Source organism: Camelus bactrianus, chromosome 3, assembly GCF_048773025.1.
Source record: "Camelus bactrianus isolate YW-2024 breed Bactrian camel chromosome 3, ASM4877302v1, whole genome shotgun sequence".
Lineage (NCBI taxonomy): Eukaryota > Metazoa > Chordata > Mammalia > Artiodactyla > Camelidae > Camelus > Camelus bactrianus.
In genome coordinates, this window is record NC_133541.1 from 88,220,090 (window position 1) to 88,242,020 (window position 21,931).

General features: G+C 39.2%; 1 long non-coding RNA gene and 1 pseudogene across 1 annotated transcript in view; one reads left to right on the plus strand and one right to left on the minus strand.

The window, feature by feature from the left end:
• LOC105082070 (uncharacterized) overlaps window positions 1-21,931 on the minus strand; it is a 788,258-nt gene that overhangs the window by 83,496 nt on the left and 682,831 nt on the right. The window lies entirely within an intron of this gene.
• LOC123613249 (small ribosomal subunit protein eS6-like) overlaps window positions 8,035-21,931 on the plus strand; it is a 31,281-nt pseudogene continuing 17,384 nt past the window's right edge.

Genomic DNA, 21,931 nt, shown 5'->3' on the forward strand with positions numbered 1-21,931 from the left:
AAGTAAAAAGTCCTTACAGTGTTCTATGTTCCGTACAGAATTCTTCAGTTCAGCTCATTAGAAAGGACTTCAATGGCAACCCTGAATAAAATGGTATCTCACCATGACCTCTCCCTATCACTCTCCAACTTCGTATTTTTCTTTATAGCACTTGTCACCACTTGACATGTTCTTACCCCTACTAGGAGGTAAGCACCACGAAGGCAGCGATTTTATCTGTATAGCTCAGTATGTTTACAAAACGGCTTTATTGAGACATAATTCACATGTTATACAATTAATGCATTTGAAGTGCACAATTAGTGTCTTTTAGTATATTCATAGAGCTATGTAACCATCATTACAATTTTAGAACACTGTCACTGCCCCCAAAAGAAATTCCATGTATCTTAGCCATTACCCCCATCCTCCTAATTACCTCCAGCCCCAGTCAACCAGCCTACTTTCTGTCTGTATAGATTTGCCTATTCTGAACATTGTTTGTAAATGGCATCATACAATACGTGGTCCTTTGTGACTAGTTTCTTTCACTTAACATAGTGTTTTCAAGTTTCATCTATGTTACAGCATGTATCGGTTCCACTGTATGGCTAAACCACACTTTGTTTATTCATCAGGTGATGAACAGTTGGGTAAACTTCTTTTCTGGCTATTATGAATAATGCTGCTATGAACATTCGTGTTTTTGTGTTTTCAATTCTCGTAGGTATATACTTAGGATTAGAATTGCTGGATCGTATGGCAACTTTGTACTTAACCATTTGAGAAACTGCTAGATGATTTCCAAAGCAGTAGCAACATTTTACATTCCCAGCAGCACTGTATGAGTTTTGATTTCTTCTCATTCTTGCCAACATACTTTTAAAAATTCTTGCCATCCTAATGAGTGTGAAGTGGTCTATCTTTGTGGTTTTGATTTGCATTTCCCTCATGAATAATCATGTCGAGCTTTTTTTTTTTCATGAGCTTATTGATCACTTGAATATCTTCTTTGGAGAAATGTCTATTCAGATCTCTTGCTCCTTTTAATTGGGTTATTTATCTTTTTATTATTGAGTTGTAAGAATTCCTTATATATTCAGGATATAAGTCCCTTATGAGACATATGATTCGCAAACATCTTCCATTTAGTGAACTGTCTTTACAGCTTCTTGATGTTGTCACTTGAAGTATAAAATTTTAATTTTGATGATGTCCAGGTTATCTTTTTCTTTTGTTATTCGTGCTGTTGTTGTATCTAAGAAAATCATCAACTAATTCAAGGTCATGAAGGTTTACATCTATGTATTCAACTAAGAGGTTCATAGGTTAGCCTTTATATAAAGTTTTTAATCTTTTTGAAGTTGTTTTTTGTATGTGGTGTGAAGTATGAGGTAGGGGTCCAACACTTCATCATTTTGCATGTGGCTAGTTAGTTGTACTGGCATCATTTTTTTGAAAAAGACCATGCTTTCCCCACTGAAATGTCTTGGTACCTTGTTGAAAATCAACTGACAGCAATTATGAGGGTTTATTTCTATACCTCAAGTCTGTCCCGTTGATCTATATGCCTGTCCTTATGCCAGTTTCACACTGTCCTGATAACTGCAGGTTTGTGGTTAGGTTTTGACATCAAGAAGTCCGAGTCCTCCAACTTTGTTTTTTCAAGATTGTTTTGAGATTGTTTAGAGAGTACTGCAGAGCTGTTATGAAATACCATCTTGGCTTTTTTTAAGACCCCAAAATTGTTGCTAACCTTTTCTTTGATTTAGGATACAAATTACAGGAAAAATAAGATCGAAATAGAGAATCAGTAATATTACCAGTATTACCTCTCAGGTGGAAATTTGGTTTAAAATGAGTGAATCAGCATTCACATGTGCCAGAATGCACAGGGTTTTAGATTTGCATCTTATCTAATGAGATGTACACTACAAGGAGATTGCAGAAATGGGTGTGTGAATACCTTAGCTACTATATTTCTTGGGCAATCCACTTCAAATTCTTTGGGACTCCTCATTTAGCAACCCTTACAGGAAAAAAAAGCTCTTTACTTAGCATCCATTAAAAAAGAGGCAAGAGGTTGTGTAGTATACTGGTTGAGAGGATCAACTCTAGGTAACAGTCCCTGGATTCAAGTCCAACTCTGTTGTTTATTAGCTCTGTGAGCTTTGTGGCCTGGTTCATCCCCTTTAAGGATAAGCGGTAACATCCATGTCATAGAGTTGTCTGCATACCATATTTATAAAATGCCTAGAATCGTGCCTAATGCTGTATTTTTTGTGTGAAATGAAATAAACAAAATTCAATAAAAACTGTTAAGTAAATGCAAGTCATGCCATTACAAAAGACCCAGCTTATCTACCTTCCTTTACCTTTTGTATCATCTCCCCTCAATCTCCGGTTATCAATCAATAATCACAGGTTTACCACTCCTAGCCAGAGAATTCCTAATTGGATTTGTACTGAAAAATTGCCAGATTAATGGACATGTATTCATTCTGCAGAATACGCAAGAGGCACAGAAAAAATGTGTAAACAACCCAGATTTAGGTGTGTTTCAGTTTGGTGCCATCTACTTTGAAAAGTGAAGAAAAAAAAAAAGGTCTTTGCTTTTGTTTCAATTTATAGACTCAGTGGTGAATCAGTTCATTTAATGAGCTATAGCTGAGAGCAAGTACTCAAGGAACATCAAGTGCTAAAAGTTCGGAGGATTTGATTTTTTTCAGTCCAGTAACCAAAAGCATTTGATCTTTTATTGACTGAATATGGTTGCTGTAAAAAGAAATGAAATGTCCTAAGTATTCAGGGTTGAATAACTACAAATGATTTCTATTTCCACTGTTCAAACACCCCTAACTTTATGCTGTGTATAACAATATATCAGCATGTTCAGGCTTTACATAGAAAACATCTTTTTTTCTGACGGTGTTAAAATGACCCCTTTAAAACAGAAATTTCAAAGGAATGAAATTCCCTCAATGCTGTAGTTCTTTGTCTGAATAATTATTTTTCCAATTAGTCTTCGGTTTGACCTAGGTAAAACAAGTAAACAGAAAGTAACACACAGGGATGCTTCTTATTTGAAAGAGAAGCGAATGTGCTTTTCTTCCAAATTGTGATTTCCTTTAATAAATGTGCTGTAACCAGATACTGGGGTCTCCACAAAGTGCACTCGCGAACAACACACAGCCTGGCCTGGCAAATCCTCCCAGGAGGCCCAGGAGACAGCCCCCTGGGCTAGAATAACAGTCCCATTATTCAGTATGGCGAGTCTATCACCCTACTTATTAGCATAGTTTGGAGGTTAAACAATGGTATCTCCTCCTCCTTATTCATTATCAAATTACTTCGTGATGTTTATTTAGACTACTATCACTGAATCAACGGCACCAGTTATAACAACACGACTTTCTGAGAAGACGTTATTAAAGAGACCACTCCCAACGGGAAAGTTCCCTGGGGAGGAACAGAAGAATGTGTTCTTTTGCACTCAAGGAAAACAATTCTGATGTAAGTTTCAAATATCGCAAAATTACTATAGGGGATATATATAAGTTACTTTAGTTAAAAAGTACTTAGACTACTATCATTTAAATATTAATGTAAAAAATTTTTTTAATGAATGTAATTAATCCAACATCACAGTTACCTGAAAATCACTGACACTTGTAAATAATAAATGGAAAAATACATTTTACTGTCAGTGCCAGCAAGTAAAATGCATACTGTGCACCTTGCAGTACAGAAATACATAAGCAAACCAAGCTGTGTTAGCTTTTAGTGGTTAAGGCTGAGTTGGTCTCTTTAACATTTATATGGAGAAACAATATTTATTTAATCTTTAAAAAGTCTTTGCAGATACTAACTACTATGCATAAAGCAGATAAGGAACAAGGTCCTACTGTATAGCTTCAGGAACCATATTCAATACCTTGTAACAGCCTGTAATGAAAAAGAATACGAAAAGGAATATATATATATGTATAACTGAATCACTATGCTGTACACCAGAAATTAATAAAATGCTGTAAATCGATCAGATTTCAATTTTAAAAGTAAATAAATGAATGAATTTGCAATGCATTGCTTAAAAAAATAAAGATAAAAAGCCTTTGTGAGTGATTCAGAGGAAGGATGATCTGTGGGGTAAGTTTTGGGGTTTGGAACAGAGAATTCACTTTTTACTTTGCCACTGAAAAACTGATCAACTTGGTTAATCTTTTACTAGGAAAATGTCCACTGATTAGGTAACCTGGAAACATGCTTTTACTTCCTAGATAGCAGGGGAGATCTGCCAGGTCAATGTGTGTGTTAAGTCTGCGAAGTGGAAACTGTTCATCCTGGATAATGTGGGTCTATCCGAAGGTCTCTGGTGTTCACCCTCCTTCCTTCTCCCCCAGACGTCGTTTCCCTAGAGTAAGCAGTGGTCAGAGGTGGGCATGTGAGAGAGCGCCCTGCTCCCCAGTACACACAGAGTGAGCTGTGACAGCACTCTTTGATAATGAAGCCAGCACCCAGGCAAGCCCAGATTCTAAGCAAATTCTGTTTGAAAGGCAAGCAGCTATGTAATCATTTATCTAGTCTTGGTAGGAAATGGCTTATTTTACATCATTTTTTCAAAAGCAAATGTGAAGTTCTAGCTGTAATAAGACACCTTCCCCAACCTCAAAGCGGAGTGAAGAGAGGAAAATTCAACATAGGAGACAGTGCTCCTCCCTCCACCACCCCTTACTAACAGGTTAAAATTGGGGAAGAGCTGAAGTCATCTTTTCAGGGTATTTTCATTTGGCTAGCACTACAGTTGGCTGTTAGTGCTAAAGTGAATTACATTAAGTTCCATGAAGTTAAGGAAAGTAAGAATGGTGGCAACTGCAAAATAAACCCATTAACCATTAGAGCTACCAACTGTTTACAGTGAAGAAGACCCTCAATTTTTTGGTAGACCCTTAAGTTTTCCAGCCTTCTAACCATCCACCTTCTCCAATTATAAATGTTAAGGCGATTTCAAAATCGGAATGACTATAGTCAATCTGTGAATTTAGGAAGAGAATAATATCTTTCTATGCTTACTTTGCATTCCAGGTCTTCCAGAAAGAAGCTCTGGCGCATTTGGAAAATATCTTGGGAGGTACGCTGAAGTATGCAAGGCATCTTCAGCATCTCTGTCATTTATTTAGAAGCTGCACACAAGCAGAATTCGTCCTGTCCTGGGCAGCCCTTGAATCCCACCAGGAATACGTTAGTGTGCTCCTGTTCACTGTGCAGGCAGCGGAGGGACAAATTTGATCCGGTTATACTTGTATAACCTCCAGTTTCCAGTTGAGCACTATGCCTTTTTAGTGCTGACTAGGAAATCAGATTGGATGAATCTGGGAACACAGCTTCACAATGTGCATAATCCTGGCTCTGCCACTGAGGAAAATCAATGAGGGGGAGCACTGATCTCCTTGCAGAGTGCAAATGCAGTTAGCTCAGGAACACTCTGCCCAGGATTTTGTTATTCAAGTCATTCCGTTGCACATGTTTTCAAAGCAAGCTCTTATCAGGCAGCAGCTCTCTGGATTCAGCTGAGCTCCAGTTACACATGCATTAAAAACCATGTCTCCTAGAAGGAAAAAGAACTCTGCATATCCACAGTTCAGCTTCTGTGTTTGCTCAAGGCTAAATGAAATAGCCTTCACTTCAGTGACATTTCACTATGTCACTATGTCACTGGGTGGAGAACACTCCTGCAGGAAGGTGAGAGTATGAATCATTTCAGGAAAATATTATCTTCCGCTCTGATGAACATGATGTATGTCTGGGCTGCTTGGCCAATTTGTTTTCCTTTTTTTTTTTTATTAAAGAGGTAAATGTGACCAAAAAATTACCTGGAGGGCCCACTACAGACATACACGTGCATGTAGATACACACAAAAATGAAACACATTAGTAGCACACGGCAGTATGTATAAAAATATATATTGCAATATTTCATACTTGTTAGTGAAAATATTTTTACAACATAGTGCCTCCCAAGTGCAGGAAATAAATCAAGCCTTTTAAAAGTGATTGTAGATGATTCATTTAGTGCTGTCATAATAGAGTGTTTTCTTTAATGAAAATTTATATCGTTTTTCCTGGACTCAGTGGAATAAATTTACACTGAAAGATGGAAGGGACTGATGTATTCAGTATTAAACACACCCAATTCTTGACATTAAACAGGAGCTTGACCCGGTGAGGTATAGAGAGACATCATTTCCATGCACCTTTTCAGATCTAAGCTTTCCCACAGCAAAATCATCATATAAATGTAGTGGAAACTGGAGGATCTTGGCAAGGAGACATAGCACTTGCAGATCGATCCTGTGCTGACAACACAGTAAACTACCAACAGACTGAATCCGACTCAGATAATGGATTTGTGTTTACAGCAGTTTGCCACTGTGAACATCTGCAGTAAGGAAGAAATAAAGCTAGCACTTCTACTTTCTCAGAGGACTTAAAAATGCAGGAAGATGTAAGACATAGTACTACAAAAGGATGACCAACATGAAATCATCAAGAAAAGAGAGCACTGGAAGATTTATACACATGCACACCTTGTTTTACTATACATACTGCCTTTTTGTTTTTTTCAAATAGAAGTTTTGTGGCAACCCTGAGAGGAGCAAGTTTATTGGCACCATTGTTTCAATAGCATTTGCTCAATTTGTGTCACTGTGTCACATTCTGGTAATTCTCTCCAAATTTCAAACCTTTCCATTATTATTGTATTTGTTATGGTGACCTGTGATCAATGATATTTGATGTTACTATTGCAGAAAAAATGACATCTCACTGAAGGCTCAGATGATGGTTAGCATTTTTTAGCAATAAAGTATTTTTAATTAAGGTATGTCCCTATGTCCCTTTTTTAGACTTACTGCCATTGTGTACATAATAGACTACAGCCTAGTGTAAACATAACTTTTATATGTACTGGGAAAGCAAAAAAAATTTGTGACTCGTTTTATTGTGCTATTTGCTTTATAGTTGTGGTTTGGAACCAAATCTGCAGTATCTCTGAGGTATGCCTGTGTATGTGTATTTATATGTATATATGTAATTTTATAGTCCTAGAATATAAAGCAGGGGCTCATGATAAACAAAGAGTGGGGACCACAAATTAGGACTGAAGAGGAAAAAAATCCTTTCTGGTACAGTCAAAATAATCACCAAAATGATTGTAGCTCAGGAGACAACTGTCTTTTAAGATTTTAATGACAAAATAAAAGGCTCTCCTGGCTGGGGACAGGGGCAGACATGAGGAAGGTCTGAAGTAGGGGGAGGTGGGAAGGAGGAGAAATGGGATGAACTATCAGGATTGGGGTCTCATCTTAATGTTTGTGGAACATCAACTTCATGAACACTGTGAGCTATGGTCCACCACAGATGGTCAGCCATGTGCTGCAGAGTACAAACCACAAGCCAGTCAAGGTACCATGGTCCTGGGCTAGTATTCTCCAGGGTTACCAGTATGAGAGGGAGGGTTACTTTTTTACTGCCCTTGAAGTAAAAAGTAATGTTATAATATGATTCTTGTTCTTATGACAATCTAACTTGGAACATCAAACAAAACCTTAAGTACTGTTATCAGCCAGGGTCCAATCAGGAGAGAAACCACACAGGAATCTGAACAGGGAAAGTTTACTGTAGAAACTATTAACTTAAGAGACTTGAGTACTGAGGTATTGGCTAGTAGGGAACAGAGAGAACTCTAAAGAAAGAAGCAGTGGTAGATAGACTAGTATATAATAATATAAAATAAAGCATGTAACATATTACTACCCCTATGGCTGAGAGGGGAAAAAAAAAACAAGGAAGAAACCCCCCAGAGCTGAGATCTATGTCTTGTTGGAGACGCATGGCTTTGGCTCATCTGCTAGATGGAAGAAAAGTTGCTAGTGGAACTTTCTGGAAATCCAGCCTCTAGGATGCCAGGGAAAGCTGTACCTGGGAAGATGTCCCATTGGAGGTACTCTAGTGTAGAACCACCTGAGGCAGGTGCTGTAGGAGGTTACAAGGACCATGCACTGGAGAACCTGTGAGCACACAAAGATTCTGGTGCTGGAAAAGCCAGCCGTGCTGCAGGAGCTGGGCACTGAGGGAGCAGTGTGCACTGCAGGAGCTGGACCTGGAGAATCCACCTGTGCTGCAGGTGCCAGGTGTGGAGAAAATGCCCATGCTCAGGAGTCTGAGGTGCCAGGACACCTGAACCAGGAAGCAAATCCTTCTCCTCCTGCAATGTGTCTCCAGTGCTCTCTACTGACAACACGGCCCCTTAGCATCATACTTGTCAGTAAAGGGAACATAGTTAAAGGGCACAGGTCCATTTTCAAAGAGCAGGCAAAAAGGGTTAATTTGGAGCTGAGCAGAAACAAATCACTCACTGGCACAAATACACATTTAGAATCATCACAATACTTTAAGTTGAAAATTTGAACATTGAGGGTCTTTGAATAATGAGATGATTCTTATACTGTGAGTTTCTTTTCCATCTTCATGAGACAACTACTCAGGGGAAAAGTATAAAGATTAGCTGTGTGGGCAAGACAAATCAAATCATTTGATTTACCTACAAAAGTCTCAATCAGCCTTCTTACATCATTAACATCATACTCAGACCACAGAAAATGAAGAAATAGAGCATTATCGATGTTTCCTTTTAAAATTCTTGTACATGGCAGAGCTAAAAACACAAACAAGTGACCTGGGCTCAAGTCAACTTTTTTCTTCTCATAACATTGCTGTTGAACAACTGTTCTACATTTCTGTTCTGCTAGCCTTGTAGGATGGTGTGTTAGTTTGCTAGGGTGGCCATAAGAAATACCAGAGACCTCTTTTCTCACAGTTCTGCAAGTTCTCTGGAAGTCTGAGGTCAAGGCACCAGCAGGATTGGTTTCTTCTGAGGCTTTTCTCCTTGGCTTATAGATGCTGTCATTTCCCTGTCTTCACCTGGTCTTCCCTCTCTGTGTGTTTCGGTGTGAAATCTCCTCTTTTTGTAAGGATACCAATCATACTGGATTGGGTCGCCTGATGCCCTCATTTTAACTCCATCACCTCTTTAAAGACCCTATCTCCCAGTACAGTTACATTCTGAAGTCCTGGGTGTTATAGCTTCAACATACGGATTTGGGGAGGAACACAATTCAGAGTAACCACCATAACAGGTGGTTAATGGTGGGGGATCATTAACGTCAGAAATCCTGGATTCAAATTCCAGGTCAGCCAGTTTGAAATGTCAGCTGTGTAACACAGGGGCAACTTACCCACCTTGAACCTCAGTTTCCTCACTTACTTTGCAAGGCTGTTGTGAGAATTAAGTAATATAGGGAAAGTATTTAGAATAGATTCTGGAGTACATGAAGAGCAATAAATATTAACAATTAGTAATCATGATATTTTTTATCCTCATTTATTATTTAATTATAAACACAGAATGGCTACTTCCCAGAAGACATAATGCTTTTGCTGATAATATGATAGAGATGGCACACAAACTAGGAATTACCAAGTTAAATTATACTTTCCTCAGGACCTTTGCACTGGCTGTTCCTGATGCCTGGACCTCTGCTTTCCTGGCTTCTTCCAGCCTCTGCCAGGATGGTACACCCAGAGAGGCCTTCCTTGGCCACTCGATGTAAAGTAAATGCTCACTCTTGCTCTGTCCATACAACTGCCTTCTCTTCTTTATTTCATAGTCCTGAGTGCAATCTCAAATTCTCATTTATTTTCCAATTTTTCTCTGTCTCTTTCGCTGTAATGTAAACTATCTGACTCGTCACTATATCTGAAGTTTCTAGCATACTGAATCTGGACACAGAAGGCATTCAAAAACGTTGTTTACATGAATAAAATAAAATAAACCCTGTGCAACGTGCTACTTGGGTAAGTGCACAGTGAATAAAAACATACAGTCATGTGCTCATGTTCATAAATCAAAGATTTCAAAAAGGAGCAAGGAACATATTAAATACATTTTAGATACTTTTATTTTTCAAATTCATTGATATTATATTAATTATTTTTATTTTTGGAAAATCTTTTATTCCTTTCCAGGACACTAGCCCCCATGTTACTACAATAGTAAGTTAGTATCTTAAAATGTTAACTTTTAAATCTCTGAATAGAGAGCTAGAACTCTTCCAACAATCATTGTAATCCACAGAAAATGGTCTAAAAATGTGAGCACTTAATGAGCTCCCTTCTCCTTTCCTTCCTATCCCACTCCAATGCATCTGTTCTGATCATAGGGTTACCACAGACTTCAAAGGGGGTTAGAGTCAGCTCTGCAGGACCCGGAGAAAGAAGAAGAAAAGTCCTAGTAAACACAAAGGCCATCAAGTCTGCATACACATTTCTTTGACTGAGTCCACAATGCATGACTATTGCGACAATGATTGGTTTTGGCTGAGGATTGTTTTGTCAGGTCTATGTGGTCAGGCAAGCCATTTAAGTGGTTATATTTTATTCTGCTAGCATCAGACAATTATTATCAAGTCAATTATATTTTATGCATGCACAAATGAGCCTCTGTATACCTTTTTTGCCTGAAAACTTGAATGCAATCTTTATTCAAAATTCTAGCTGAATTATCGGATGATTTGGATTAGGAACCATTACACTGATGGAACGTGGTCCGCCGTGAGCCTCTTGCCTATTGGAGTTATATTATCACTATTTTAATCACATTGATGGAAACTTAAGCCTGTCCCAATATGACACTGTATCATTTATGGTGCTTTTCAAATATAAACTGAGGTCACTGAGTTTGTTAATACAGTCAATGAAAACTTTGACTTTTAAAAATTAACTTTAAACTGAATAAAGGAAAATCCTCTGCAATCAGTATGCCAATCCTGGTACAATGAAGTCCACAGTCTAGCTTGAATCACTGTGGGGCGTGGGTCAGTATGCAACCCAAAGGGATCGGGAGCAACCAACAAACAAGATTATTTTCTCCCAAACAACAGGTGACTCAGGGTTTCACCATTTTACAAGTGAAATACTGAAATTAACACTAAAACGACATAGTGTAGACTATGATAAAAATGGAGTCAACTACATTTAATTTATTTCACATTATGAATTTAATTCTTTCCTACTCCTAAATTTTGCTGCCCTTTAAAAGATATGTTTATAGTTTAAAGATTTATAGACATATTAAGTAAATCTGAGTGAGCTGAACTCAGATGATTTCTGCAATCATAACTGTGATGTCCTGAAACATAAGTTTATTTATTAGTTCCTGAATAATCAGCTTGGCAAAAAGTAGTGTCTTTGCTGCTGGTTAGAGAAAGCGTAGAGATTATTGGCGTGGGTGGGGAGTAGTGGAACTAAAATGAGATCACTTGCTTTGCCTGTCTTAGAGAATAATGTCTAAAAAGGGAGGTGTTGCTTATAAGCTTTTCTACTCTTACATAATATACATGTTCCTGAAAGTCTTCATGTTCTGAAAAATCATACCCTGAAAATAATAGAGTTTTTGGCTAAATAGGGTTGGTCAGATCATTCAAACAGATCAACTTTATAACCAGAGCACCAAGAATAATAATCCTAAAGTACTAACACAGTTAAAAAGACATTCCAAATTTCTAAGAAATAAATACCTTAGCAAACATAGGACTTTATCCTTTTTTTTTTTTTTAAAGTAAAGCATACTCTACAGAAGAGAGTACAAGGAAGAGCCAAGTTTGTTAAATTATAGTGATAAGAAAAAACATATGAAGATTGAGGAAGAACCAAGTCCAAAGTCCCTACATGAAGTTCAGAATAAACTGAGCCAAGAGGAAGACCAGGCAGTGAAGGGGCACCCCGGGAAGAACTCTCTCCTCAGGTGGTTTGCTGCATTCAGCTCCTATTACGCAGTGACATAAAGCATTCATGTGAGGGATAGTTATTTTTGGATGTCAACTCAACCAGGCTAAGGCACGCCCAGATACCTGGGTGTGTCTGTGAGGGTGCATCTGGAAGAGAGAAGCATTTGAATCAGTAAAGGAGGAAAGAAGATGACCTTCATCATGTGGTCCGATCATATGAGGGCCGGAACAGAACACAGAATCAGGGGAAGGGTGGATTCATTCCCTGCTTGAGCTGACATATCTAATCTTCTCCTGCCCTCTGACATCCCCACTCCTGGTTCTCAGGCTTCTGGACTTAGACCGTATTACACCACTGGCTTTGCTGGGTCTCCAACTTGCCGATGGCAGATCATGGGACTTCTCAGTCCCCGTAATGATGTGAGCCCATTCCTGTGATAAATCTCTCTATATAAATATAGGTATAAATTAAATGTAAATATAAACATATATTTCCTATTGGTTCTGTTTCTCTGGAGAACCCTGACCAACAGAGTGAGCTAGGAAAAACTCACATAAGAACTAGTAGGACTTCCCAGTTAGGTTCGCATTGCTTCCTTATTTACAATCGCATATGAGCTTGTGTCCATCAGAGAGGCATGTGTGACACCAGAACAGACTGCATGTCACTTCTAAGTGTGTATGCTTATTTCTATAACCATTTACTGATGAGAATCACTGCCTTTCAAACAAAGTTTATTAAATTTAGCTAAAAACTCGGTACTCCTTTTGCTGGATATTGAGATCACTGCGCCCCCAGTTTTTGTTTTTTCTCGCCTATGGTTTTCTTCTCAACTTCTCTAGTTTGTTGCAGGCTGGGGTTTCCTTATTCTTTGTTAATCATCTTTGTTTTTAATGTACCTGTGTTTTGATGGTAAGACATCTCATTTACATATTTTAGGTAAGCAGGGTATAAGTGAACAATAACACATATTTAAAGAAGAATATATTGCAGACACACCTCATGCAATGTGTCACCAATCCACTTTTCTACCAGCTTGTTCTCTTTTTCGTCGTACAAACATAATGCTCTCAGTCATGCATATGAATTCCCAGGACCACAACCCGGGTGACAGTTTTATACCCTCACAGTTCTGCAGGCCAGAAGTCCAAACTCAAGGCATTCAGAGTTGTTTCCTTTGGAGGCTTTGAGGGAGAATCCATTTCATGCCTCTCTCTTAGCTTCTAGTCTCTGCTGGCAATCTTTGGTGCTTCTTGGCCTGTAGACACATCACTGCGTTCCCTGTCTCAGTCTTCAAGTTGACTCCTTTGTGCATCTGTCTTCTCCCCTCCTCTCCTCTCAAGAAAATCTGACATTAGCTTTAGGAACCCCCCTAATCCAGGATAATCTTATCTCAAGATCCTTAACTCACATACATCTACAAAGACTCTTTTTCCAAAGAAGGCCACATTCACAGGTTCCAGGGGACATAACTTTTTAAGGTGCATCATTCAAACCATTACAGGCACACCTTATGGGTTCACTTCCAGACCACAATAAAGCAAATACCGAAATAAAGTGAGGCACACTGATTTTGGTTTCCCAGTGCTGCATATATCAGTTACGTTTACACTATTCTGTGGTCTATTAAGTGTGCAATGGCATTATGTCTAAAAAATAATGTACATACCTAAATTAAAAACACTTACTGCTAAAAAATGCTAACCTTTATCTGAACCTTCAGCGATTCATAATCTTTTTGCTGGGGGAGGGTCCTGCCTTGATGTAGATGGCTGCTGACTAATCAGGGTGGTGGCTGCTGAAGGTTGAGGTGGCTTTGGCAATTTCTCAGAATAAGACAACATGAAGTTTGCCACATTCACAGACTCCTCCTTTCATGAATGATTTCTCTGTAGCCTGCAATGCTGTTTGATAGCATTTTATCCACAGTAGAACTTCTTTCAAAACTGGAGTCAGTCCTCTCAAACCCTGCTGCTGCTTTATCAACTAAGTGCATGTAATGTTCTAAATACTTTGTTGTCATTTCAACAATCTTCACAGCACCTTCATCAGGAGTAGATTCTATCTCAAGAAACCATTTTCTCTGCTTATCTATACAAAGCAACTATTCATCCATTAAAGTTTTATCACGCCATTGCAGCAATTCAGGCTCTACTTTTAATTCTAAATTTCCACCACATTTGCAGTAACTTCCCCCACTGAACTCTTCAACGCCTCACTGCCATTCATGAGGGTTGGAATCAGCTTCTTCCAAACTTCTGTTAAAGTTGATATCTGGATCTCTTCTCATGAATCAGTAATGTTCTTAATGGTATCTAAAATGATAAATCTTTTCCAGCAGGTTCTCAATTGGCTTTGCCCAGATCCGTCAGAGGAATCACTACCTATGGCAGCTATAGCCTTACAAAATCTATTTCTTAAGTAATGAGACTCGAAAGTCAAAATGACTCCTTGATCCACAGGCTGCAGAATGGATGCTGTGTTAGCAGGCCTTGTGTCTCCCTCTATATGTGTTCACCCCAAATCACTCCATCAGAGCTCTTGAGTGACCAGGTGCATGGCCAATGATCACTGATATTTTGAAAGGAATGTTTTTTCTGAGCAGTTGCAAATAGATGTGCTGCTAGCCAGGCTTTGTTGCTCCATTTAGAGAGCACAGGCAGAGTAGATTTAGCATAGTTCTGAAGGGCCCTAGGATTGTTGGAATGGTAAATGAGCACTGGCTTCAACTTCAAGTCACCAGCTGCATTAACCTCTAACAACAGTCAGCCTGTCCTCTGAAGCTTTGAAGCCAGGCACTGACTTCTCCTCTCTAGCTATGAAAGTCCTAGATGGCATCTTCTTCCAAGATAAGGCTATTTTGTCTACATTAAAAATCTCTTGTTTAGTGTAGCCATCTTCATTAATCATCTTCACTAGATATTCTGGATAACTTACAGCTTCTGCATCAACACTTACTGCTTCACTTTGCACTCTGACGTTAAGGAGTCGGCTTCTTTCCTTAAACCTCATGAACCAACCTCTGCTAGCTTCAAACTTTTCTTCTGCAGCTTCCCCACCTCTCTCAGCCTTGACAGAATTGAAGAGAATTTGGGCTTTGCTCTGGATTAGTTTTGACTTAAGGGAATGTCATGGCTAGTTAGATCTTCTATTCAGACCAATAAAAGTTTCTCCATTTCAGCAATAAACCTGTTTTGCTTTCAAAGCATTTGTGTGTTCACTGGAGTAGCACTCTTAATTTCCTTCAAGAGCTTGTCTTTGCATTCACAGCTTGGCTACCTGTTTGGCTCAAGAGGTCTAGCTTTCAGCCTGTCTTGGCTTTCCAGATGCCTTCCTCACTAAGCTTAATCATTTCTAGTGTTTGATATAAAGTGAGAGATGTGTGACTCTTCCTTTCACTTGAACACTTAGAGGCCACTGTAGGATTATTTATTGGCCTAATTTCAATACTGTTGTGTCTAAGGGAAGAGGGAGGCCAGAGATGAGGGAAAGAGGTGGGGGAACAGCTGGATGGTGAAGCAGTCAGCACACACACAATGTTTATCGATTATGTTAACCATCTGATACAGATGTGGTACATGGCGCCCCCTCCCCACCAAAATTACAAAAGTAACATCAAAAATCACTGCTCACAGATCACCATAACAAATCTAACAACAACAACAACAGAAGTTTGAAATACTGTGAGAATTTCAGAAATTTGACAGGGACACAAAGTGAGCAAATGATGTTGGAAAAATGGCGCTGACAGACCTGCTGGACGTGGGGTTGCCACAAACATTCAATTTATAAAAAATGCAATTTCTGTGAAGTGGAATAAAGTGAAGTACAATAAAACAAGGTGTGTCTGGATAGTATGGTTTAAGCAATTTTCGTTGTTCCTCATGGCATGATGATAGATTTTATTTAATTGCTGATAATCTCTTGTTAAATGATTGGCTTGGTGAGACCTGTGGTCAGTGGCTGGGAGAGTTTTGCTCTGTTTAAGTTAACTTATTTTTATTGATTCTATGACCTTGGCTGTGTTAGTTGAATATCCCATAAGAAAGTACTTTGGTTAGACAGGCAAGTTCAGGAAAAAAAATGACTCAAAAGGCCCAACAATATTAATTTTGGCTCTCCCTTGCAGGCAGTGTGAGTCTTAACAAGCCAACTTCTTTACAGTAACCAGAGTGTGAGATCATTTATAAATTATACAAATTCTCATAGTGGCAAAGTGAAATTAACCTGGAGGGAAAATAGAAATGTAAAAAATTTTCCTGAAATCTAATTCCGTTTGTAGGAAGAGAGAATGATTGCCTTCATCTCTTACCCCTATTCTATCCCTATTCTACCTTATCTCTATCTCTTATCCCCACACCAACACACACACACCACACTTTCACTACTCAAAGTGATTTCAAGCAACTCACAATGTATGAATTCAGTAAGCAGTAATTAAGGGCAATGAAGTCCTTTCCTTTATTGCTTCCTTTTAGTATGTTCTAGACTCATTTCTAACCTTTCAATGTTGCTAACTTTCTTTTTCTTTATTTTATTTTTCTTTTTTAACTGGGGATTAAACCCAGGACCTTGTGGATACAAAGCATGTGCTCTCCCACTGAGCTATTCCTCACTCCCTAATACTGCACATTTAATTGAGAACAATGACCCACATTTCTTTTACACAATACACCATTTCTCAGCAAATATAACGGGATCTTGGCATATGAGGCTATTGTTTTTCTTTTCACTGATCTCTCTAAAACTGAGCAACATGAATCCCAATTATTTTACCTACTGAGGAAAGTTTAAATCAATGCCTTGCTGAATAGGGCTATGTGAGGTGTTTAGATCATTAGATGAAACTAAGTGCATGACTTAAATAACTGAGTTTACAGATACCACCAGAACTTTACTATCATTTCTGTTACTATCTGCGGTTTAAAAAAATAATAATATCAGGGCTTCCAGTGAAGTATAGATAATCCTTCACAGACCCGAGTCAGTGTCAAGTATCTCGTTTTCTCTGGAGCTTCTTGTGTGGTAAACTATAATTGCTATTCGTAGACCCCCAGGGCAGGCTTCCAGGTCCAAAATGTACACATTCTCCAGTCTGACCCTTCAAGGTGCTACAGAAACATAAAACACATTTCTTTGGAGAAAACTCTCTGCTACAGCACGGTCCCTTGAAACTGTCCAATTTGATCTGTGATTCTTGCTGAGATATGCATTACATCATGGTCTATTTTCAGCTTGTTACATTAATCAAAACCTATGCCATTTATTAAACAGCTTCCTGCAGCTCAGGCATTAGAAATGCAGAGTGCCAGCAAGCAGCTGCCAAACACCATGAAGGAAAGAGATGGGCTGGATTTGAGTAATGTACAAATTGAATTTCAAGTGACTGAGCAGCCTCTCTATCTCTCGGTGACACAACCAGGGACTGTGGAGGGGTTCTCAAGGAAATGAAACCCAGAGCCATGGTTCAGTCGTGGGGTGGTTACCATGGCCCAGCCCAGCAGTCTTTCCGGAACAGCTGATGAGTGTGACCTTTGCAAAAATGCACAAAGCCTTGATTTCTGCACCGTTAACCTTTACAAGCTGGAACCCCTCTGTGAAATCTACCCGCGGCAGAGGGAAACTTCAGAATCAAAACAGAAACATACACATCTCATGAAAGAGCGACTACAGATGCACACTTGCTCACACGTAGTCTCAGAGAATGAAGACATTGAACATATTTTCAATTACTCTTTCGACTGGGTGTTTCCAAGCATTCCCATTCCTCTTCCTTAGAAGGAAGTACCGGTACTCAATGCAGTGTCAACTCTGTACTTAAATTCATTCGCTCCATTTCAGAACTGCCTTGACTGGAATTGGTGGAGAGAAGGGAAATTACATATGGTCAGGTTTGCGAAGAGTCACTGAGACCATCTGCTCACCTTGAAATAACGACCACGTGCACATGTTGAGGCGAAGGGGGTGGGTATTAAGTGGATAGACTCAATGTCTACCACTTATCTACCTAAGAAAATCATTGTAATTTGTTAGCATCTCACCATGTTGATTATTCCAAATGAACTGGATATTCATTTGGAGGGTGGGGAGCACAGAGCATTATGAGAGTGACCATGGCAATATTCTTATTCTATTATGACAATGAATCAAACTTTCTTTCCATGGCTCCTTCCTGATTTTAATATTATTTTGTTTTCAAGCAAATCTAATTTTTTTTCATGATTAAGATGTTGATTCAGATTATATTAATCATTAAGGAAAAGTAAGTTACACCAGCTTATCTGATCCTCTTTGAATGTCCAGGTCCAGTGGTAATATTTTTTATATCATACTTTTGTCTCAACTAAGTTCTTTACCTCCCTTCCCTTGTGACTTGCTAAGTAAGCCTATGAAGTTGTTAGAATTTGGGTAAGCTCTTACTGATGAGAAAACTAGAGTTGAAAGAGGTTGAAGAGCATACCAAAGGTCAGCACAGCAAATCACTAGTAATCCTAGAATGTTAACCTCTCTTTTCTGTGATTTCTGTGGGCAGTGAGAGATACAGCAATAAGGATACGGGGGACCCAGTGACTTCAGAAGACACTCTGATACATCTTTATGGAGTCTCAGCTCCTATTTACTGTATTCACTTTAGAATCCTTTTCCAAGTGCAGGAAACCCCTGATCTGCACACACCCAGCTTAGAAATGATCCAGCCATCCAAACAACTGCCTTCTGGCTCTCTTTTTACTGTCAACTGATCAACTGAGGAGAAATAGTAGGGAAGGAGAGGGCAAAATTCTAGAGACTCCGTTTAGTAGTGGGGAAAAAAAAAAAGTGAGAGGGAGGATAGATGATAAGAGAGTAAAGAAAGAGCAGATGACCTCCAAAGTAATTCATTCACTCACCCACCATGGGTTAGGCAGGAAAAATACCCAGGAGAGAGGTTAGTGAAATTCATGAATCCGTTTTAGTCCTTGTGTTTGAGACACTGCACTAAGCGTTGGGAATACAGATCCAAGATCTGTCTACAAATAACTCTGAGCAAAGAATGAGCATGAAGAATGGTATTTGCGAAGTACAAAGCAAATTAGAACACAGAGGCTGGAAGGTTTATTTCTGGCTGAGGGAACCAGGGAGGCTTTGTGTCCAGTGATGGGGCTGTGATCGATGAGCTGGACTCAGTAAAAGCCCAGTTCTCAGAAGTCAGGCTAATGTGTTATTCCTCCCTTGCTTCTCATTTTGAACCCAAAAGGTTTTTTGTGGCATGTTTTAGGATTCTAGTCACTTTCATAAAATGTAAAATACATAAAGCAATGGACACAGTGTAAGGCAAATTTTAACTAGTATGTCTTAGGGCCCTCTCTACCAGGTATAATTACTCATCTTTACAACTATTCCTCAAAGATATTAGGATATCATTTTACGAATGGGGAGACTGAGGCTCAGAAAGGCTAAGTCATCTGCCGTCACTGGGAAGTGGGAAATTAATGCAGTTATTTTCAAGCAAGCAAACTGCCAAGCATGCCAATGATACAGTCATAATGTGTGCAGATGATCCAGCCCTATTGGTTATGGTCACTTATCTGGGCACACTGTGGTGAATCTTCCACAAAAAATATTCCAACATGAGGAGCTACTGCAGTGTATCTGGCCTCTTTAAAGCTTTCATATGTAATGCAAACCTTTCCAAAATACTTTTCCCCCCCCAAGACAGTGTCCCTTTTATTTTGGCTAAGTAAGGTTTCCCTGTTCAATACAGGGGCATCTGTCTCAAAGACAGGACTTAGCTGAGGTTAAAAATAAGGAGGGGAAAGGCTATTTGGAAATGTGAAGACTGATTCTACGTGAATGAGAGCTGATCGTCTGAGGGAAAAGTAAGCGATTCTTTTTAAATTTTACACTATCAAGTCTGGCCTATGTCTTTAGAGGCACCTATCGCCTCAGTGTATTAACTGCTCAGACTTTTGATTCCAAAAGATTACTTCTTCTTAAAGGCTGACCCATGGTTTGGCTGTGTTGCTTTAAATTCGGGTCTCTAAGAAATTGGTCTGAGCAACTTTCTTTGAGCCTTCAAAGTAAAGCCCAGTGCTCCGTCCTCAGCGGGAAAGTGACTTTAATTAAGTCTGGAAGACCTTTCCATTGAAAAGCAAAACACTGCCCCAAGGCTTTTTGGAAAGGTTAGGTTGTACCTTTTCCCTCTTATTGTTGTGATGTAGATATTAGTGTTTCTCATACAACTCTGCCTCCTGCATTCTTGTGGGTAAGCGTACTCTTTAATAACAGAAAAACAAAATAAAACAAACAATGAGCAAAAAACTGTTGTTTGTAGCCCATTAACTTCTGAATTCTAGCAAGAACTAAACCACAGCTAAAATCTTCTATCACCATAAAATATGACTAAAGACCTCATCAATTCTCATTTGGCACATGCTTCATACCAGACCATCTTTTTCTAATACTTAGGAATTCCATTATTTCTTATTTCAGTGAACATGTTAGGAAAAAAAAATTAAGTGAAATGGGATTAGGTTTGCCATTTGTCATTTACTCAGAGCAGAATTCCGGTCTGACATGTGGGCAACTCTTACCAGGAGCTTAATGCTTTTAGTAATTATAAGGATCATGTAGAGTATGTTGATTGGTGGGAGAAAAAAAATCTTTATTAAGTGCTCAGAAATAGTTAATTCTTCATTAGTCAGAGCACCGCACTAGAGGCTGCTGCCTGTGAACCATGGATTAGAGTTTATGATAGTAATAACCTCCCTGAAAAAACATTTGTTACTATACTTAATGACCAGATTTTAGTGCATTAACCTTCCTTGGGAGGTCAACTAACAAAATGGATGTTAACTGCTTGTAACAACCAATTCCTCTGAAATTAATATTTAGATGCCTTTGGTGTCAAAAAACAACAACAACAACAACAAACCCTTCTTTCCATATCAGGGCATTAAAAACACTTCTAAATTATTAATAGCAGGCAGGATTCCATGCCTCAAAGATTTCCATTCCAGTGCTCTTTCTTCTCAGCCTCTTCCTATTTTCTCGAACAGAGTTGTCCTCTGCAGGAACAAGGAAGGCATTCAGGGAAATGAGGTCTCAGAAAAGCATGTGGGTCAATGCTGAACTGTAGTTCGCAAAAGGTCACTCTTTAAGTTCAACAGAAATAAACAGAACGGGAGTGTGAAAGGCAATGCTGAGAGTCCCCTGGGAACCTGACAGGGACACACTCCCCGCCAGAGCCACAGCCCTCTCACCACCTGTCAGGAACTCTTTAACCACACATTTTTGCATCCCTTCTGCCACAGACCTCCTGGCTCATCTCTCCAGCCGCCCCCTACCCACCCCCCTGCCTTCAACTTGGAAACAAACCACGCTGATGTCAAAACAACTTCCGAACTATTTCCTTCCCTAGCAATCCTAGAATATAAAACATGTTCTGAAAAGCTGCACCATTCCCTGGAGAAATTTTATGATTTGGTTACTGTAGTGTGTGCTGCTCCTTGGCTAGGGTAGCCTTGAGTCTCTGCCAAACAATGAAACAATGCTATTATTAGCCTTCCTATTCAATGGCCACAAAACAGTCCGTGTTTCTATTTTCAGACTGTGCTCTTCTGGTGCCATAGGGCCCACACTGTACCAGGAGGGCAAAGTAGCCATCTATTGCCAAAACCTGCACAGTGGCATGAATGTGAAAATGTTTCCATGGTGGTGTTTTTAGGCAGAGGTTAAATACAGATAGACAGCCAAAGCCCTGTCCCCTGAAACCTCAGCTGGTTTCAAAAGAGACTTGTCTCCTGGAGTTGGGAGAGCACCCCTGGGATCTCAGAGATGAAGCTGCTGAGGTTAGTAATTTTCTCAAATCACATGGATATAGGAACACTTGTAACACAGTCATTTACATCAACCCAGGTACAGGCACAGAATGAGAAACCAATATTGCACGAGCTGTGACTGGGATCTAAGAGTGACAACGTAAAACGCCACGTATAGTATAAAAGGGCCTCTTCCTCGTGGCCTAGTCAGTTACAAGCCCAGCAGCAGTGTTTCCAGAGGAGCCAGGCAACTTGTGGGCATTCAATTTTTAAAAAATGAACTGTAATGGACATAACATTATATTAGT